This window comes from Citrus clementina, unplaced genomic scaffold, assembly GCF_000493195.1.
Source record: "Citrus clementina cultivar Clemenules unplaced genomic scaffold, Citrus_clementina_v1.0 scaffold_5, whole genome shotgun sequence".
NCBI lineage: Eukaryota > Viridiplantae > Streptophyta > Magnoliopsida > Sapindales > Rutaceae > Citrus > Citrus x clementina.
In genome coordinates this window covers 1,272,705-1,292,743 of record NW_006262201.1, presented here as the reverse complement: position 1 = coordinate 1,292,743, position 20,039 = coordinate 1,272,705, and positions in this window count along the sequence as shown.

The window sequence follows — 20,039 nt, the reverse complement described above, 5'->3', positions numbered from 1 at the left end:
ACAGCACTGGGCAGAATCCTTATGTATCCTCAGCCGTCACATGTTAGATATATTATATCTATATGCAACCTAACAGTGATCAGTTGTTATGCCAACATAAGATATATCATTACACGCTTAGGTTCTATTTACCCTACAAGGTGAATCCTTATATCTAGTTCATCACTAATTTTAAATTAAGCATGGCCCTTTTGGGATAAGTTAAACTCAATCCAGGAAACCCAATCTAAAATCAAGTATTACTCTTATATGTCCCACTAAGATAGACCCTTTTGTGGCTCTCTCCTAACTTGTCTCATTAAATGGGTGATCAGCCAAAATAATGAATAAAAATAAATGCTATCAAAACAAAATGCTACAGCAAACATATAGCAACACATATTTTCAGTCAATAAACCATCAAGATTGTTTATCACTCAACTACAAATAAATTTAGTTCATGATTTGCAAAAGAAAAATAAAGATCAAAGTTTCGTCCATGAAACACATCCCTGTGAATAAATAGAAAACACGAAAACAAGAGAAGGATAAGAAGTATTGAGCTCCCAATTGATCTCTGCAATTTTTCCTCTTGTGCAACCCTTAATCTCTCTCTTGAATCTTGTTTTTCTTTTGTTTCTTTGTGTTTTTCCTCCTTGGGTGACTGCTCCCCCTTATTCCTTATGATGTGTGCTCCTTTTATAGTTGAAAATTAGGGTAAACGGAAGCCTAGGTTGCGCATAAGTCAGATTAGGAAACTACATATCGCAATTCTACAAGTATCCTGCACGGAATTTTCTCTGTTGTTGTTCCAGGATTGCTACAGCAACGGCTACAACAACTGCACTATTCTAGATTTATTTCAATTCTTTTGTAGCCATGTTCTTTCCTTATTTTTACTAGCCTATTGCATCAACATTCCTTCAATGAATTATAAGCTTTTGGAAACATACAATTATGCACACAATTTGAGCACGAATTACTTTAAATCAAGTAAAAGTTATTAGGACTAAACTAAAATGAATGTTTATGCAAAATGTAACAAAAATGCAATAAAAACACATCATTTACTCTCTAAGTGATCTTGATTTAAGTCTAAAAGTGTTATGATAACTCTCATTTTATAGAGTTATCACACCCCCAAACTTAACCCATTACTTGTCCTCAAGTAATGACGAAACACTAACACTTCAAGCACACAATCATGCAACAAATAACTTAACTTTGTTATCAAATTTGCAAAGATTGTTCAACCCTCATATCACACTTTTAATCGTACAAAATTGCCATAACAATTCAAGTTTTAGACTTAGGCTTCATTCTGTCCAGTGTGTGTGTGTGCCACTTTGATCAAATTCCAAAAGTGCTACAACATTACACAGACATTGCATATAATTTAAAGGTAGAACACAAATATATTCACATATGGGGGAGCATAATTCATAAATAAACTCAAATTATGCTTCAACAAACATAAATTTTTTTTTTCAGTTAAACTCTTCAATGCAACATTGAGCTTTCATGTGAATGCCTATAACTTGTAATGACGACACCCAATTACTCACTCAAAGCACATATCAGAGTTGCTGCAGCAACACATCCAGGATGCTATATTTAGGTCTTACCTTCGGACGCCTTTAACTCAAGGCTGAACATGGGGCTCATGAACAGACCAGGTTACTCAATATCCTAGGCAGCAGACCTCTTTATTTTTCATTCCTTCATCACCATTTTTTTACTTTTTTTTATATAAAATTGCTGCAGGACTGCTCATAGCTCTTGTTGCCTTTGGACTCAAGTCTGCATATGTGGTACATACTCAGCCCTGGTTACTCAGCAACTTAAGCCATTGGAGCAAAATTTATTTCATAACAGGCACAGTCCAACAAAAATTTTCCCTAAACTTGAGATATTTTCTACTCTTTTTTGGTTTTCGCTATAGCATTCTCATAAAACTCAACCAAAGTCTAAGTGTCGGGACAAAATTTCAACCTCCATCTATAACTATCTCTACTTGGCATTCTCATAAATACTGACTAACACTCAATTTATCTTCATTAGGTTTTCAAATCCATACACAAATATTAGATGACAGAGCTTCACATAACACACAACACAAGTATAAACACATGCACTCAGAAACACAACCCCCCCAAACTTGAGTGGTGTTGTGTCCTCACACATAAAACAAAATCACATAAACCAGACATGCATACACTAAATAAAAGGACATGCAGAATGAATTAGAAAATTAAAACTAAATGAAAGAAAAATTTTACAGAAAGAAGTAAAATAAACTAGCGGGTAGGGGTACTCCCCTGTTGCTGGAAGCACTGCTGCAGCACAGGCTGAAAAGAGTCACTTCTTATTTGATTCACTTCTCAAACGCTCCTTATCATAAAATTTGATCAATCCATTTGCTGCTGTAAAAGTAAGAAATGCCTATATTGTATGAGAATCTTCTGTTATATGTCATGCTGTAAGTGATGCTGCAGCAATTCCATCATGCTCTGTTTTTGCCCACATTTTTTTTACTTGCTGCAATTTAACAAAAAGACAAAAAATTATATGCACACTTAAAATAACAAAAAGACAAATTAAATAATTTAAAAACTAAAATCAATGCCTTAAAAACTTAAAACAATTTCCCTTATTGGGTTGCCTCCCAATTAGCGCTTGATTTTAGGTTTTTCAGCCTGACCTTTCTTGTTTGCTCAACCTGGATCCTTCAAGAACCGATCCTTCTTTAGGCTGTTCACATCATCTCCCATATAGTGCTTCACTTTCGGCCTGCTAACCTTGAATTCTTGTTGGTCTAGAGTGAGTTCCCTTTGTTGGATATGCTCGTCAATTCTGAAGGGTTACTTCTCCCCTGACCATGTTATGTTAGCTACTCCACGATCTTCATCATCAAGTTCTTCAAATGTTACAACATTGATTTCTTCCTTACTGCAGCAACTGTGTAATCTCTCTGCTACAACAAAGTCCACAACATTGATATATTACAATCTTCAATCTCATCGGGACTCTTCATGGTATCTAGCACATTGAATGTAACTTGCTGGTCATTTACCCTCATAGTTAATTCTTCTTTTTGAACATCAATTAAAGTCTTTCTCGTGGCTAAGAAAGGTCTCCCTAGAATGATTGGCGCTTCTTTGTCTGCCTCAAAGTCTAGCACAATGAAATCCACCGGAAAAATAAATTTATCCACCTTCACCAACACATCTTCAATCTTCCCTTTTGGATATGCATGAGATCTGTCAGCAAGTTGTAAAGCCACTGTTGTTGGTCTACATTTACCAACTCTCAATTGCTTAAACACTGATAAAGGCATGAGATTGATGCTAGCCCCCAGATCACAAAGTGTTTTGCCACTGTATTTAGTGCCTATGGAGCAAGAGATTGTGAAGCTTCATGGATCCTTCATCTTCTACGGTATCTTACTCTGAAGCATTCGGCTGCACTCTTGTGTTAGAGCAACTATCTCAAATTCTCCAAGTCTTATTTTTTTTTGTCAAAATATCTTTAAAATTTTTTTCATAATTTGGCATTTGCTCTAGAGCTTCCACAAAAGGGATATTGATATGTAACTGTTTCAACACTCCCAAGATTTTGCTGAACTGTTTGTCTTATTGCTGCTGAAATCTTTGAGGGAAGGGTGGTGGTAGTGGGTGCCTAAACTGCTGTGTTGTAGAAGGTCGTGCAGACTGTTTCTTTTTTGCTATGTTCTGGGTTGGTGCTACAGCCTCGTTATCCACAGGTGTTGGATTATCATTTTTCGGCAAATACTGCAGCTTGACTGCTCTCACCAATGTGCTGTGAAGTGGAGGATTGTGGCTCTTTTTCAATTTGAGTTTCTTTCTGGATTGAAGTGGACTCAACTCTTCTTTTTGGTACACTAATGGGACTATGAACATCCTTTCCAGATCTCAAGTTAATCCCTTTACAGTGCTCTTTCCCTTCTCTTCTTGGGTCCTCTGTATTACTAGGTAAACTACCTTGAGGTCTGTTGCTCAATGCTGTAGCAAGCTGTCCAATTTGATTATCCAAGTTTCTCAAAGATACACTATGACTTTGGACAACTGCTTCATTTTTCACAATATAATCTTTAATCAAACCTTCAAGGGAGTTGAGTTGATCATTGTTGATGCTTCTTTGCTCTTGATTTTGCTGATAAAATCTGCTGGGTACTGCAGCAGTCTGGTTCTGATAACTCCATGAAAAGTTCGGATGCTGTCTCCATCTAGGGTTGTAAGTGTTTGAATATGGATTGCTCTGGTTTTGTCTGTTGAAGCTACCCATATAGTTAACCGAAGTTGGATTACAAGGACAATTATCAAATAAATGCCCTTCTCCACAATAAACGCAAGACACATCAGAAATTTGGTTAACAGTTGCTGGAGCATTAGTCATAACCTTGACCATCTTTTTTAATGAAGTTACTTGGGCTGACAATGCTATTAAGGCATCTACATTATAGACTCTTGTTGTTCCTCTTGCTGCAACTTGTCTAGTTGATGGCCACTGATAGTTATTGTTGGCTATCCTCTCCAAAATTTTATAAGCTTCATCGTAAGACTTAGATAACAATACCCCATTTACTGAAGCGTCCACCATCAATCTAGTGCTTGGGTTGAGACCATTATAGAAAGTTTCCAATTGTATGCAGCAAGGAATACCACGATGTTGAACACATTGTCCATTTAGACCTTCATGTACATTGACTGGTTGTATCTCCTCTCTACGGTTCAAGTTTCTCATATCTTGCAAGTCATCCATTACTACAACAGCTTGTAATTTTTTATGCTCTATTCTCAATCTCCTTGCGATTTTTTTCAATTTCTGGATCAAATTGGAATTCAACATATTTATATTTGCGCATGCAAGGGTTGCTAGATCACCTATGTCAACAACATAAACAAATTAAAATTAAATTAAAAATTAGCACCGTTAAAACTAATTTCACAAATCACAATGAACATTCAATCACCGGCAATTGCGCCAAAAACTTGTTGGGTATAAATACTAATGCTATTGGCGTCAATGTGTAAGTGTACACAACAAGTAATAAAGTGATGAGTATTCAAGATCGTCTCCACAGGAATTGATGTTATCAGATTTGCTACAGCAATCTTAACAGTGCAGATTTTGTGCTAAATTAAAATAAAATAATTAATGAAACTAATACACTAATTAAAATAAAAATGTAAGAAATAAAATGCAACAAAGTAAATTATCACGTCAATCTCAAAGATAAAACCAATGGGAATATAAAGTAGTTGAGTGAATAAACTCTCTTAATGGTTTTGACTATTTTTCTAATATTTGGCTCGGTTGCTACAACATTTGGTACAGCACTGGGCAGAATCCTTATGTATCCTCAGTCGTCGCATGTTGGATATCTTATATCTATATGCAACCTAACAGTGATAAGTTGTTATGCTAATATAAGATATAACATTACACGCTTAGGTTCTATTTACCCTACAAGGTGAATCCCTATGTCTAGTTCATCACTAATTTTAGATTAAGCATGGCCCTTTTGGAATAAGTTAAACCCAATACATGAAATACAATCTAAAACCAAGTATTACTCTTATATGTTCCACTAAGATAGGCCCTTTTGTGGCTATCTCCTAACTTGTATCATCAAATGGGCGATCATCCGAAATAATGAATAAAAATAAATGCTATCAAAACAAAATGCTACAGCAAACATTCAGCAACACGTATTTCCAGTCAATAAACCATCAAGATTATTTATCACTCAACTACAAATAAATTTAGTTCATGATTTGCAAAAGAAAAATAAAGAACAAAGTTTCGGCCATGAAACACATCCCCATGAATAAATAGAAAACACGAAAACAAGAGAAGGATAAGAAGGATTGAGCTCCCAATTGATCTCTGCAATTTTTCCTCTTGTACAGCCCTTAATCTCTCTCTTGAATCTTGTTTTTCTTTTGTTTCTTTGTGTTTTTCTCCTTGGGTGACGATGTTGTGCAAATTTTATTGAACTCGCAAGTGCACGAATCTATTGTAATATAGATCAATGGTGACGAGTGTCGATCCCACGAGGAGGTGGATTTTAATTGTGTGTAGAATTAATTTTGTAAATGGGTGATTGGATTTGTGGTGGAAATAATTTGGAATATGCTAAAACTTAAACTAAAATGGGGAGAATAAATTCTAAAATTGGAATTGAAATGGCGAGAATAAATTGAAGAGAATTCTATTGAAATGACGTACTTGGGTACCTAGATCCGTATCAACATGCACCATGGACTAAATATTCCTTATTAATGCCAATTAAAACATGAGGGGGGAATCCACACCTCATGAGCCACACTCTAATCAATATTATTATCGTGCCAAATAATAATAACCTTGTACTAGAGAGCCGATGTAACCAAGGCGGTATCTAGACAAGATTATTATTATTTGTCTACGAAAAGTCAAATCATCCACACAAATTAGAGGGGAAAAGAAAATAAATTTACCAAATAAAGCCCATGACACATGTTGAGACTTCACCTTCAACCCAAGCTTGAAAGAAAATTAGGTACTCATAATTGAACTAGGGGCAAAATGGGAATTTATTAAAATACATAGAAAATACAAGATGGAGAAGGAATTACAGAAAATGGATCCCAAAAATGGATTCAGAGGTATCAAATTAGGGGGGGAGGCCCCCTTTTTATAGATACATGGAGTAAATCATGGCCATCGGATTAAAAACAGTTTGGACGCTCATGATTGTGTCACGTTATCAGTCAACAGTACGCGGTTTGACCACGCGGATGAACAGTAACACGGTTTGACCCGGCTTTGAACAGTAACGTAGTTTGGTTGAAAATAATCCTGTGTAATGCATGTACCGTACGCGCAAGTTTTGGTCCACTAATATGCTGCCACGTCACCATCAACAGTTCATAAGAATTTTAGACCAACAGGATCATGACACCTCATCAGTCAATGCCACATCATCGGTCAATGCCACGTCATCGATCCGTCTATGTGAACAGTGTCGTGAACAGTAACGTAGACAGTACCATACATGTGAATAGTACCGTACATGTGAATAGTGCTATTTTTCCTTTTATGCTCCTCCTAAGGTTTTCGACCGTCCTGAGTTCAAAAGTGATGTCCGTTTTGCCGTTTGATCTCTCGTTTATTGTGAAATGACTATGATGCCCCTAAAATACACAAAAACTTAATTAAAATAAAACACACATAATTAAATTACAAGAACCTTAAATACATAAAAGTAAGGGTTGTTAGTAAGACGTGAAATGTAAAATGACGATTTTCTCCTTTATAAATTTACATTTTCTAACACTCAACAGACGGCTCCCCCTTATTCCTTATGATGTGTGCTCCTTTTATAGTTCAAAATTAGGGTAAACAAAAGCCTAGGTCGCGCATAAATCAGATTTAGGAAACTACATATCGTAATTCTACAAGTATCCTGCGCGGAATTTTCTCTGTTGTTGTTCCAGGATTGCTACAGCAATGGCTACCGCAACTGCACTGTTCCAGATTTGTTTCAATTCTTTTGTAGCCATGTTCTTTCCTTATTTTTGCCAGCCTATTGCATCAGCATTCCTTCCATGAATTATAAGCTTCTGGAAACCTACAATTATGAAGACAATTTGAGTACGAATTACTTTAAATCAAGCAAAACTTATTAAGACTAAACTAAAATGAATGTTTATGCAAAATGTAACAAAAATGCAATAAAAACACATCATTTACTCTTTAAGTGATCTTGATTTAAGTCTAAAAGTGCTATGATAACTCTCATTTTATAGAGTTATCAGCAGCTTTATACTAAATTCAATAAATGTCAATTTTGGTTAGATAGAGTTGAATTCTTAGGTCATGTGATTTCTACTGAGGGTATTTATGTAGATCTCTAGAAAATAAAAGATGTAGGTAATTGGGAGCGATTGACTAATATATAAGAGGTCAGGGGTTTTCTTAGCTTCGCAGGTTATTATCACAGATTTGTCGAAGGTTTTTCAAAGATAACTTTACCTCTAATGAAATTAACAAGGAAGATAGTGAAGTTTGAATGGACAGATGATTGTGAATAAATTAAGAAGGAAGAAAGTGAAATTTGAATGAACAAATGATTGTGAATAGAGTTTCCTAGAACTTAAGAAAAGGTTAACTACAACTCTAATTCTTACACTTCTATAAGGTAAAAAATGATTCATAGTTTACATTGGTGCATTAAGATAGAGATTGAGTTATGTATTGATGCAGCATGGAAAGGTAATTGCTTATGCTTCCCAATAGCTTATGCAAAACTAATTGAATTATCCAACACATGATTTAGAGCTCATAGTAGTGGTGTTTACTTTAAAGACTTAGAGATATTATTTATATGAAGATGTTTGTGAGATTTATACAAACCAAAAAAGCCTGAAACACTTATACATACATAAGAAATTAAATTTGAGACAACATAAATGGGTTGAGTTGATTGCAAATTACGATTGTGTCATTGATTACTATCCAAGCAAGGTAAAATGGTAGCTAATGCTCTCCGTAGGAAGTCTTTGAGTTTGATATCCCACTTGAAAGTGTCATACCTTTTATTGTTGATTGATTTGAAGTCTTTAGATATAGAAGTGGCAGTGGATCATAATGGAGCACTTTTGGCACATTTTCAGGCTAGGCCTGTTTTGATTGATCAGATTCAAGAGATGCAGGATCAAGATTCGAAATTGATTAAAAAAAAGAATATGTGAATAATGTACTGCATACTAACTTTTCACTGAGAGATAATATAACTTTAGTTATGGGCAGTAGACTTTGTTTGCCGAATAATTCAAATTTGAAGAACCAGATTTTAGAAGTAGCAAATAGTTCGGCATATACTATGCATAAAGGTAGGAAGAAGATGTATCGCATTTTGAGGGACCATTATTGGTGAGAGGGGATGAAGAGAGAAATAGTGTAGTTTATAGCACATTGTTTAACTTGTCAGCAAGTTAACGTAAAACATTAGAAACCTATAGGAGAACATCAACCACTGTCTATTCTTGAGTGGAAATGGGAGCACATTGATAACTCTATGAAATGAGAGTTATCATGGCACTTTTAGATTTAAATCAATACTATTTAGAGAGTAAATTATGTGTTTCTATTGTATTTTTGTTACATTTTGCATAAATAATTATTTTAGTCAATCTTAATAAGTTTTGCTCGATTTAAAGTAATTTGTGCTTAAATTGTGTGCATAATTGTAGGTTTCCAGAAGCTTATAATTCATGGAAGGAATGTTATGCAATAGACTTGCAAAAAATAAGGAAAGAACATGGCTACAAAAGAGTTGAAACAAATCTGGAACAGTGTAGTTGCTGTAGATATTGCTATAGCAACCATTGCTGTAGCCGTTGCTGTAGCAATCCTGGAACAACGACAGAGAAAATTCTGTGCGGGATAACTGCAGAATTGCGATCTGCAGTTTCCTAATCTGACTTATGCGCGACTTAGGCTTTCGTTTACCCTAATTTTCAACTATAAAAGAAGCACACATCATAAGGAATGGAGGAGAGCCGTCACCCAAGGAGAAAAACACAAAGAAACAAAAGAAAAACAAGATTCAAGAGAGAGATTAAGGGCTGCACAAGAGGAGAATTTGCAGAAATCAATTGAGAGCTCAATCATTCTTATTCTTCTCTTGCTTTCTCGTTTTCTATTTATTTATTTATGGGGATGTGTTTCATGGCTGGAACTTTGTTCTTTATTTTTCTTTTGCAAACCATGAACTAAATTTATTTGTGGTTGAGTGATAAACAATCTTGATAGTTTATTGACTGAATATATGTGTTGCTGTATGTTTGCTGTAGCAATTTATTTTGATAGTATTTATTTTATTCATTATTTCGGTTGATCACCCATTTAATGATACAAGTTAGGAGAGAGCCGCAAAATGGCCTATCTTAGTGGAACATATCAAAGCAATACTTGATCTTAAATTGGGTTTCCCGGATTGAGTTTTACTTAAGTCCCAAAAGGGCCATGTTTGATTTAAGATTAGTGATGAACTAGACATAGGGACTCACCTTGTAGGGTAAATGGAACCTAAGCGTGTAATGCTATATCTTATGTTGGCATAACAATTGATCACTGTTAGGTTGCATATAGATATAAGATATCCAACATGCGATGGCTGAGGATACATAAGGATTCTGCCCAGTGCTATAGCAGATACTGCAGTAACCGAGCCAACCATTAGAAAATAGTCAAAATCATTAAGAGAGTTTACTCACTCAACTACTATATATTCTCATTAGTTTTATCCTTGAGTTTGACGTGATAATCTACTTTGTTGCATTTTATTTATTGTGTTTTTATTTTAATTAGTAAATTAGTTTCATCAGTTGTTTATCTTAATTTAGACACAAAATCTGCACTGTTAAGATTGTTGTAGCAAATCTGATAACATCAATCCCTGTGGAGACGATCTTAAATACTCATCATTTTATTACTTGTTGTGTACACTTGCACATTGACACCAATAGCATTAGTATTTATACACCAACACACATCACAATGGACTTTGTAATAGGACTTCCTCATACTAATAGTGGTTATAATAATGTGTGGGTTATTGTTAATTGCCTCACAAAGTTTGCTCACTTTTTGCCTTATAAGAGCATGTACTCTTATGGTATGATTGCAAACTTTTATATAAAGGAAATAGTAAATTTGTATGGAGCTCCTATACCTATTATTTCAGATAAAGATGTACTGTTTACTTCTAGGGTTTGGCCTTGTTTATAGTAGTTTATAGGTACTAGATTATATTATCGTATAGCTTATCATCTGCAAACAAATAGGCAATCAAAGAGGGTTTTTTCAAATTTTAAAAGATATGCTTCGAGCATGCCTCATGCAGTTTCGAGGCAATTAAGATATATACTTGCCTTTGATGGAAGTTACTTATAATAATAATTATTATTAGTATAGTATTTAAATGGCACCATTTGAGGCTCTATATGGAAGGAAATGCAGGACTTCTATTTGTTGGGATGAAGTCAAGGAAAGGCAATTGTTAAGTCCAGAAACTAGAAATCATCCAAAGTACTAATCAGAAGATTAATGTCATCAGAGAAAAGTCAAAGTTAGGGTAAGATAGACAGAAAGGGTTATGCAAATAAGCATTAGAGGCCACTTGAGTTTGCAATAGGTGATATAGTTTTCCTACGGATTTCCCTTTAGAAAGGCATTCTTCAATTTGGAAAACATACGAAGTTAAAGTTAGCGTAGGATGGACAGAAAGGGATATGCAGATAAGCATTAAAGGCCACTTGAGTTTGCAGTAGGTGATATAGTTTTCCTACGGATTTCCCTTTAGAAAGGCATTCTTCAATTTGGAAAACATAGGAAGTTAAGCCCTCGTTATAAAGGCCCATCTGAGATTATTCAATATGTTAGTCTAGTTGCTTACCGTTTGGCTTTACCTCTAGAGTTATCATGAGTCCATGATGTTTTTTAAGTCTTGATTCTACAGAAGTATATTCTTGATCCTTTTTATGTTTTAGATACAGAACTAGTCTAAATGACAGTGGATTTGACTTATGAAATCGAACTAATCTAGATACTTGATCAGAAACAACATGTGTTTTGTAATAAGATAATCTCCACTACTACAAAATTGGCCTTTAATGACGGTTTTAAAAGACATAAGATGACGGTTTTAAAACCGTTATCTTAGGCAGCGACATTAAAAGGGGTACATTTTTTATGACGGTTTAAAAACCGTCATTAAATGTATACTTATTATGACGGTTATTCTAATAAACCGTCATTATATGCTATAGGTACATAAGTTTTAATGACCGTTTTTTGCCAATAACCGTCATTAAATATATACTTTTAATGACGGATTTTTAATAACCGTCATTAAATATTAATTTTTAGTGACGGTTTTGTATCATAACAGTCATCTTATATCGCTCTTTGATGAATGTTCTTATATAAGAACCGTCATCTTTTGCACGAGTAAAAATAAAAAAAAAATAACAATTTAAAATTACTATACTTCAATTGTTTTTTTAAATTAAAATTTAGATAGTTATTTTCACATTCTAAACTGTACAATTGAAGCCACATTGGCAAATTTCAATTTACATTACACATTGATATAATTGTCATTTACATATAAAGAACTTAAATGCATACAAGCTCAATTATAACAGTTTAGTACTTAAATAACCTTGATCAAACTAACTCCTAACAGTAAAAAAATGTACTGCACAAATTCTTAAATTAAAATCCAGTATCATATAACTATACAAACAAATATAATCCAAAAAGGAAATGGAGACTATATTTTGTGCTTACATAAGGTGGGATTGGCACTTGGAACATTTATACCCAGCCAGCAAGCTTGCCCTTCAGAAACTGAATCCTTAATGCTCAGAATTATACACATAGCATGCTTTGCAAAGTAGTTCTTGTCTTGCAACTAGGCTTACCAATGTGGTTCCTATTAAATCAATATTTATTGGAGCCCGATTATCACCATTTTCATAGGTTGGCTGCAAAGAACAGAAGCAAAAAATTCAAATCAAAGGTAAAGCTAAACAAATTAGCTTTTAAAGTAAAGAAAAAAAAACAGAGCCTCAAAAAATCCAAGTACCATCATTTTCACTCATTAGCTCAATCTCGATTTTATATTTACAGGCACTCTATTTAAGACATAAAACCAGAAGACTTCTTCATTTGTTTGGGGTTTGACCACACTCACAAGTAAGAAGATTTCGAAATTAATTAAGCCACGCATGAACAAAAATCTAATCAAATAGTCAAAGAAGAGATTATGTGATAATTGGCCAAACCCATGTAACTTTGAAGTTGATTAAATAGTATAAAAATTCACCCAAAATGAATTTAACACATACATGATAATTAGGCAAATATCTGACACCTGTAAATTTATACATGAATTTGAATAGATTAAACAAAAATAAGAGAAGAAATCAGCCATTACAGTTTAGAATTTGCTAGGTAGTATCAACTTTAATACCCAAAACAGATTATGGAACGAACATAGAAATTTTTTTTTTTCAAATAAGAATCGGAACATGAAACAAGCATGGCAAAAGAAACTAATTTCAATGACATAATATCTAAATAAACAGAATTTTAATCATGCATGCAAGTTAATTTAGAAATGACTTAACAACATCAACAAGCATGCCAATTTAAACAAGAATTTTGAAGAAAAATAAAAGAATAAAGTGAACTGAGAAAGAAGGCTTACAAATTTAAAAAGCCAGATATTTAATATTTTGCTCTGAAATTGAATAAGGCTTACAAATTTAAAAAGCCATATATTTAATATTTTGCTCTGAAATTGAATTCTCTCTCTTTAAATCGAAATCCTTCACCTAGCCTCTCTTGTCTTTCTCTTCTTTCTCCCTCTTCTCCTCTCTCACGTCCTGTTATCCTCTTGTTTCCTTTCTTCCTTTTTCTGTTTTGTTACTTTTGAATTCGAACGCTGGTTTTCGTTTCGTAAATAAATAAAGAAATGCTAAAACATAAAGAGGTTCATGGGCTGGACTTGTAACAAAAATTTTACGAACAATATAATAAGCATAAGACAATTAAATCATTAATAATTTAAAATTTATTTTTTTAACAAATAAGTAAACTCCACTTAGTAAAAATCAGGGCGTTTCAGTCCTCTTTTCTGTCAATGTGATTTTCTATCCCCTTACCCATAATTCACTCTTTTTCCAAATTCATTAACCAAGAAAATCAAGAAACGAAAGGCCAAAGTGCACGACATATTTTATAATATTATGAAAGGAAAAGGAGAGACTAAGGTACAAGCTACACAACACAAAACACCAAATCGAATATAAATGAAGAGGAAATAAATCCAACGAGCAAATATTTCAAAGCAAATTAAGAGGAAAGAATTGCAAAATTGGAGAAAGCAACTCACAGTGGTGAAACAATAACCCTGAATTCAAAATTTTAGAATATCATTGGCAACAATCTCACCAACATTTTCGAGATAGCACCCAGAAAATTTGAACTGACTTGATAGCGGAGGCAGTGTCACCACAATAACACTGCATCTGACGGTGAACGAACACAGAGGCAATGTCGGCAGAGATGACAGCAGCTGTTTTGCGGAAGTGAATCGGCTCAAAAATGGCAGAGATTGACAGCGGCGGCAGAAAAAGGAAGCAAATCGGCTCAAGGACGGCTAGACTCAGCGCCGGAGCACTTGAATCGATTTGACAGCGGCAGCGGCATTGGCGTTTGATAGCTTAGGTAGGGTTAGGGCTGGTGTGTGTGACTGAGTGAGTCGTTGTGATTGTAATTCGTGAAAATTGAAGAAGAAGACAACGAATGTGAGTGGTTAGGGATTGCGCGTTTCCTTTATTCCTTTTATCGGCTTTTTTTAAAAAATTTTTTAAGGCAAATAACATATAACGACGGTTATTATAAAATGGTCATGAAATGTATTAAGAATGATTCTTTCTATTCGATGACGGTTATTAAACACCGTCATTAAAAATATTGTGGCTTTTTAATGACAGTTTTTAAACAAAACCGTCATTAAAAATAACATTTTATAGTTAATGACAGTTTATATATGTAACCGTCATTAGTGATTTTTAATGACGGTTTTGTTTAAAAACCGTTATTAAAAATAATGACTTTATATTTAATGACGGTTATATAGTAGAACCGTCATAAAAAATAATAATTTAATATGTAAGGTTTATAAACCGTCATTAAAAATAATAACTTGATATTTAATGACGGTTATATAATAGAACCGTCATTAAAAATTTGAAATTTATAATGACTGTTTTTACAAGTAACCGTCATTAAAAATAAAATTATATTTTGGCATGATATTTAATGACGGTTTTATAATAGAACCATCATTATAAATAGTACATATTATGACCGTTCATATAATAACCGTCATTAAATATTTTTAATGACGGTTTTTTAAATAAACCGTCATAATATATGTGTCATTGTTTTACATTTTTGTAGTAGTGCTCACTGGTTAAGGTGATGTGGAAGGGTCATACAGTAAAGAAGGCCACCTAGGAGCATGAAGAACAAATGCAATCACAATATCCATATTTATTTCAGTTAGGCATTTAAATTTGTAGGATGAAATTTTTATAAGTTGAGAGGAATTGTCATGCATTGCTTGTGCATTAAGAGGCCACATGTGGCTTATTGAGTTGAAAATAGCCAGCAGCCTGCTTTATAAGTTCACATGCATGCTTCAATTGCTTTAGCTGTCTATTTCATTGAATTTTTCACCTGCTCACTTGGATTCATAGGGTCGTAGGCTATATAAATTGAAAAATATTATAAGCCACTTTATTTTATCAAGTTGGAAATTGAGAGCTATTGCACAATTAGAGATTATTTGCAATCGAGATCGAAATAGAGATAGTGAGAAAAGAAAAAAAAGAAAAAGAGAAAAAGAAAAGAAAACGGAAAAGAAAAGAGAAAAGGAAATAATAAGAAAGAAAAGGAAACCCGAGAGTGAAAAAGAAGTTAAAAAGAGGAAGTAAGAGGAAATATTACAGGAAATAGAATTGGGCATTTAGATCTATATTCAGTGAGTCAAAGGGTAATAGATTTATGAATTTTAAGTAATTATGATTTAATTTACATCATATGTATAAGTTATTATATTAGTTCTAACAGTTAAACCCTATATTTTAGGAGAAATCTGAAAATCCAGACACCTACAAGAGCCCCAACGAACCCTAGAGTGAATCAGGAGATATGAGTGGATATTATTATTACTATTATATTTTCTGTGACGTATTTTGGTTGATAGCATGATCCAATATCATGTCATGATTACATGTATGCATATTATATCTTTGATATAGCCATGAGATATGATTGTCAGTCACTGTATGTGTACCCTTCCCTATAGGCTCTATACATGCGTATTGAGAATTAGGTTACTCTACCCATGCGATGTAGTTAAATTCCACCGGGTATTGAACGAGTTTTCCCTCGCTATACTCCGGCAATGATGATGGCTATGCGTACTGAGAGTTATTTCCCCATAGTACTATTTAGTGCAGTTTTGTCATGTATGTATGTATGAATTTATGTTTCCTTATGTAATGTGTGATAGAGGATTCTCCTCCATGATTATAGAAGTTTACCTGTTCAAAGTATTTTGAATGTAAAGATATATTCAGTTGTAACAAACCAATAATATAGGTAGTTGTTGCACTCTTTGCTGTATATATTGGTACGTGTAAATCAATGAAATTGATTAAGCCTTCTCATCGTTTCCTCTTAAGTCTTTATGGTATCAGAGCACTAGAGGCTCTCCCTTTCTCTCCTTATTTCTGGAAAGAAAATCCTGCAATGGCCACCACCATCAGAAACACTAATGACCTCAACAACACCTTAATCACCATTAATGTAGCTGCACAAACTCCTCTCAAGCTCACATCATCCAATTATTTATCATGGAAATTGCAGTTTCAAACTCTCTTCGCAGGCTATGACCTTCTTGGCTACATAGATGGTTCTAAACCTTGTCCTTCAGCTACAATAACAGACAACAACACTACTACCCCGAATCCAGCTCATTTACTTTGGGTTCGCCAGGATCAACTGATCCTCAATGCCATAATTGGCTCCATCTCACCCAACATCATCCCGTTTGTGGCCACTGCCAAAACATCCAAAGAAGCGTGGATAACACTTGCCAACACCTATGCAAAGCCTTCCAGAGGACGAATTAAGCAAGTTAAAAGCCAAATTAGACAAATGACTAGAGGGTCAGCATCCATTACAGAATTTCTCCAAAATATTAAGGCTCGGGCAGATGAACTTACGCTTCTTGGCGCACTTTATGACGAAGATGATCTTACAGACAAAATTCTGGAGGCTGTCGGAGATGACTACAAAGAGCTGGCCCGAGCTGTACAAGCCAGGGACACCCCTATCACATTCGAAGAACTTCATGAGAAATTGCTCAATTTTGAGGCATCTCTAAACACTTCAAAACCTGACACAATGTTCCCAATAACAGCCCATGTGACAACTCGTACTAACAACAATTGGCGTATCAACAACGGAACCAACCAAAACTCCTCCAACCCAAACCGTAACTTAGGAGTGACCCAAAACAACAATTCCACTCAGCGACAACAACGCCCATACCTTGGCTACTGCCAACTCTGTCGCATTCAAGGGCACACTGCCAAGAAATGTCCATCCTACAAATTGCAACCCGTGCAGTCAAACAATAACCACTCATCCACCCCATGGCAGCCAAAAGCAAATTATGCAGCCACAACAAACAACAATCAAACCTGGCTCCTAAATAGTGGTGCATCGCATCATGTAACAGCTGATCTGGAAAATCTCTCTTTACATAACCCGTACAGAGGAGGTGATGATATGATGATAGGGGATGGATCTGAGTTACAAATAACTCACACTGGTTCAACAACTTTAAACTCTCCTCATAAGTCTTTTCTTCTAGACAATGTCCTATGTGTTCCAAGCATGAAAAGAAATCTTATTTCTATTTATCAATTTTGCAATTCTAACAATGCTTCCGTAGAATTCTTACCAGATACTTTTCTTGTGAAGGAACTCAGCATAGGGACAACACTTTTGAAGGGCCAAGCTAAAGGTGGCGTATATGAGTGGCCAGACTCCACCCCAATTATTTCCTTTTCAAGTGTCATGACCTCGTCTTCTACTTGGCATCATAGGCTAGGACATCCTGTCATTCCCATTTTAAAACAAATTCTATCTTCCAATAAACTCAGTGTAACGTCTTCTATGCTGTCTGATGTCAATTGTAATGCGTGTTTGTCAAATAAAAGTCATAAGTTGTCGTTTTCAAAATCTACAATATCATCTTCACATCCTCTTGAAATTATATACACTGATGTTTGGACGTCTCCTGTGGTCTCTGTTAATGGATACAAATATTATGTTATTTTTGTAGATCACTACACAAAATATATCTGGTTTTACCCATTGAAAAACAAATCTGATTTCAAAGAAGTTTTTATAAGATACAAGGCCATTGTTGAAAAACGATTTGAAAAACCCATCAAAACCTTGTACTCTGACAACGGTGGTGAATTCATTGCACTAACCAATTTTCTTTCTACAAATGAAATTTCTCATCTCACCACTCCCCCACACACCCCAGAACACAATGGTATGTCTGAGCGTCGCCATCTGCATGTTGTCGAAACTGGTCTTGCACTTTTGTCCAATGCATCAATACCTTTACAATATTGGCCATGTGCTTTTGCCACCGCCGTTTACCTCATAAACAGAATGCCCACACCAACCCTCCAATACTATTCACCCTATGAGAAAATTTTTGAGGCAAAACCCAATTATACCAAACTCAAAATTTTTGGGTGTCTTTGCTATCCGTGGCTCAGACCTTATAAGGTTCACAAACTAGAGTCCAATTTTAAACCATGTGTATTTCTTGGTTATTCGACAAGTCAGAGTGCATTTTTGTGTCTTGATACAAGTTCCTCCAAATTTTACGTCTCTAGACATGTCAAGTTTGTAGAGTCTATATTCCCATTCGTCTACCAAAAACCACAAGAGTCCATAAACCAATCAAACACAATAGCCACTTGGTTTCCTCCTCCCCTACAAATACCTATCTCTACAACTACTCTGCCACTCACTACGTCATCTGCGGCCGAAGCTCCTCAAATACAACCTTGTGCATCTCAACATACCTCAATCACTACCCTAGAACCATCAATGCCACCCGCTCACACCATTGTCACCAGATCTAAAAATAATATTCATAAACCTATTCGCAGAATGAATCTCCTTGCTCAACTTGCCACCACTGATGAAATTGAACCAACCACAGTAACTCAAGCGTTAACAGACTCCAAGTGGAGACAAGCAATGTCTGATGAGTTTAATGCTTTAGTTAAGAATGGGACATGGGCTCTTGTTTCACCATCTCCACATCATAATCTTGTTGGGTGTAAATGGATTTTTTAAATAAAAATAAATTCTGATGGCTCTGTTGACAGGTACAAAGCCCGCTTGGTGGCCAAAGGATTCCATCAAAGACCAGGGGTCGATTTCCATGATACTTTCAGTCCGGTTGTAAAGCCAACAACAGTTCGTATTGTTCTAAGCATTGCAGTCAGTCATGGATGGGAGCTACGCCAACTAGACATAAATAATGCATTACTTCAAGAGCACTTGTATGAGGATGTATACATGGCTCAACCTCAAGGATTCATAGATGGTGACAAACCTAACTATGTCTGCAAGCTTCGAAAGGCCATCTATGGACTAAAGCAAGCTCCCCGCGCCTGGTATAATGAACTGCGATCATTTCTTATTCAATTCGGGTTCAAAAATTCTATAGCTGATACATCGCTATTTGTATATAATGATGGCACACATATTTTATATCTCATTGTGTATGTTGATGATCTCATAATCACGGGGGACAAGCCTCTCAAGATCAATGAATTTATAACTCTTCTTGCCAAGCAATTCTCTCTCAAAGATCTTGGAAAATTGGCATATTTTCTGGGCATTGAAGTTGTACCGAATGACCAGGGGTTGATCTTGTCTCAAAGAAGATATATACTGGAGTTATTAAATCGAGCAAACATGACGGCAACAAAATCGGTACTCACTCCTCTTTCAACTACTGCGCAGCTGACGTCACAATCTGGCACTCCCCTGGATGATGCCACTGAGTATTGTGCTATGTTGGGCAGTCTCCAATATCTTTTAATCACCAGACCAGACATAGCTTTCGTGGTTAATCGCTTATCACAGTATATGCATTGTCCGAAAACTGACCACTGGACCTGTGTCAAGCGACTCCTTCGATATTTGGCAGGTACTGTTAATGAGGGTCTTCAACTATATCATCATTCTTCCACCAGTATACATGCCTTTTCTGATGCCGACTGGGCAGGCAACAAAGATGATTTTTCATCGACAGGTGCGTACTTGGTATATCTTGGTCGAAACTTAGTATCCTGGTGTTCGAA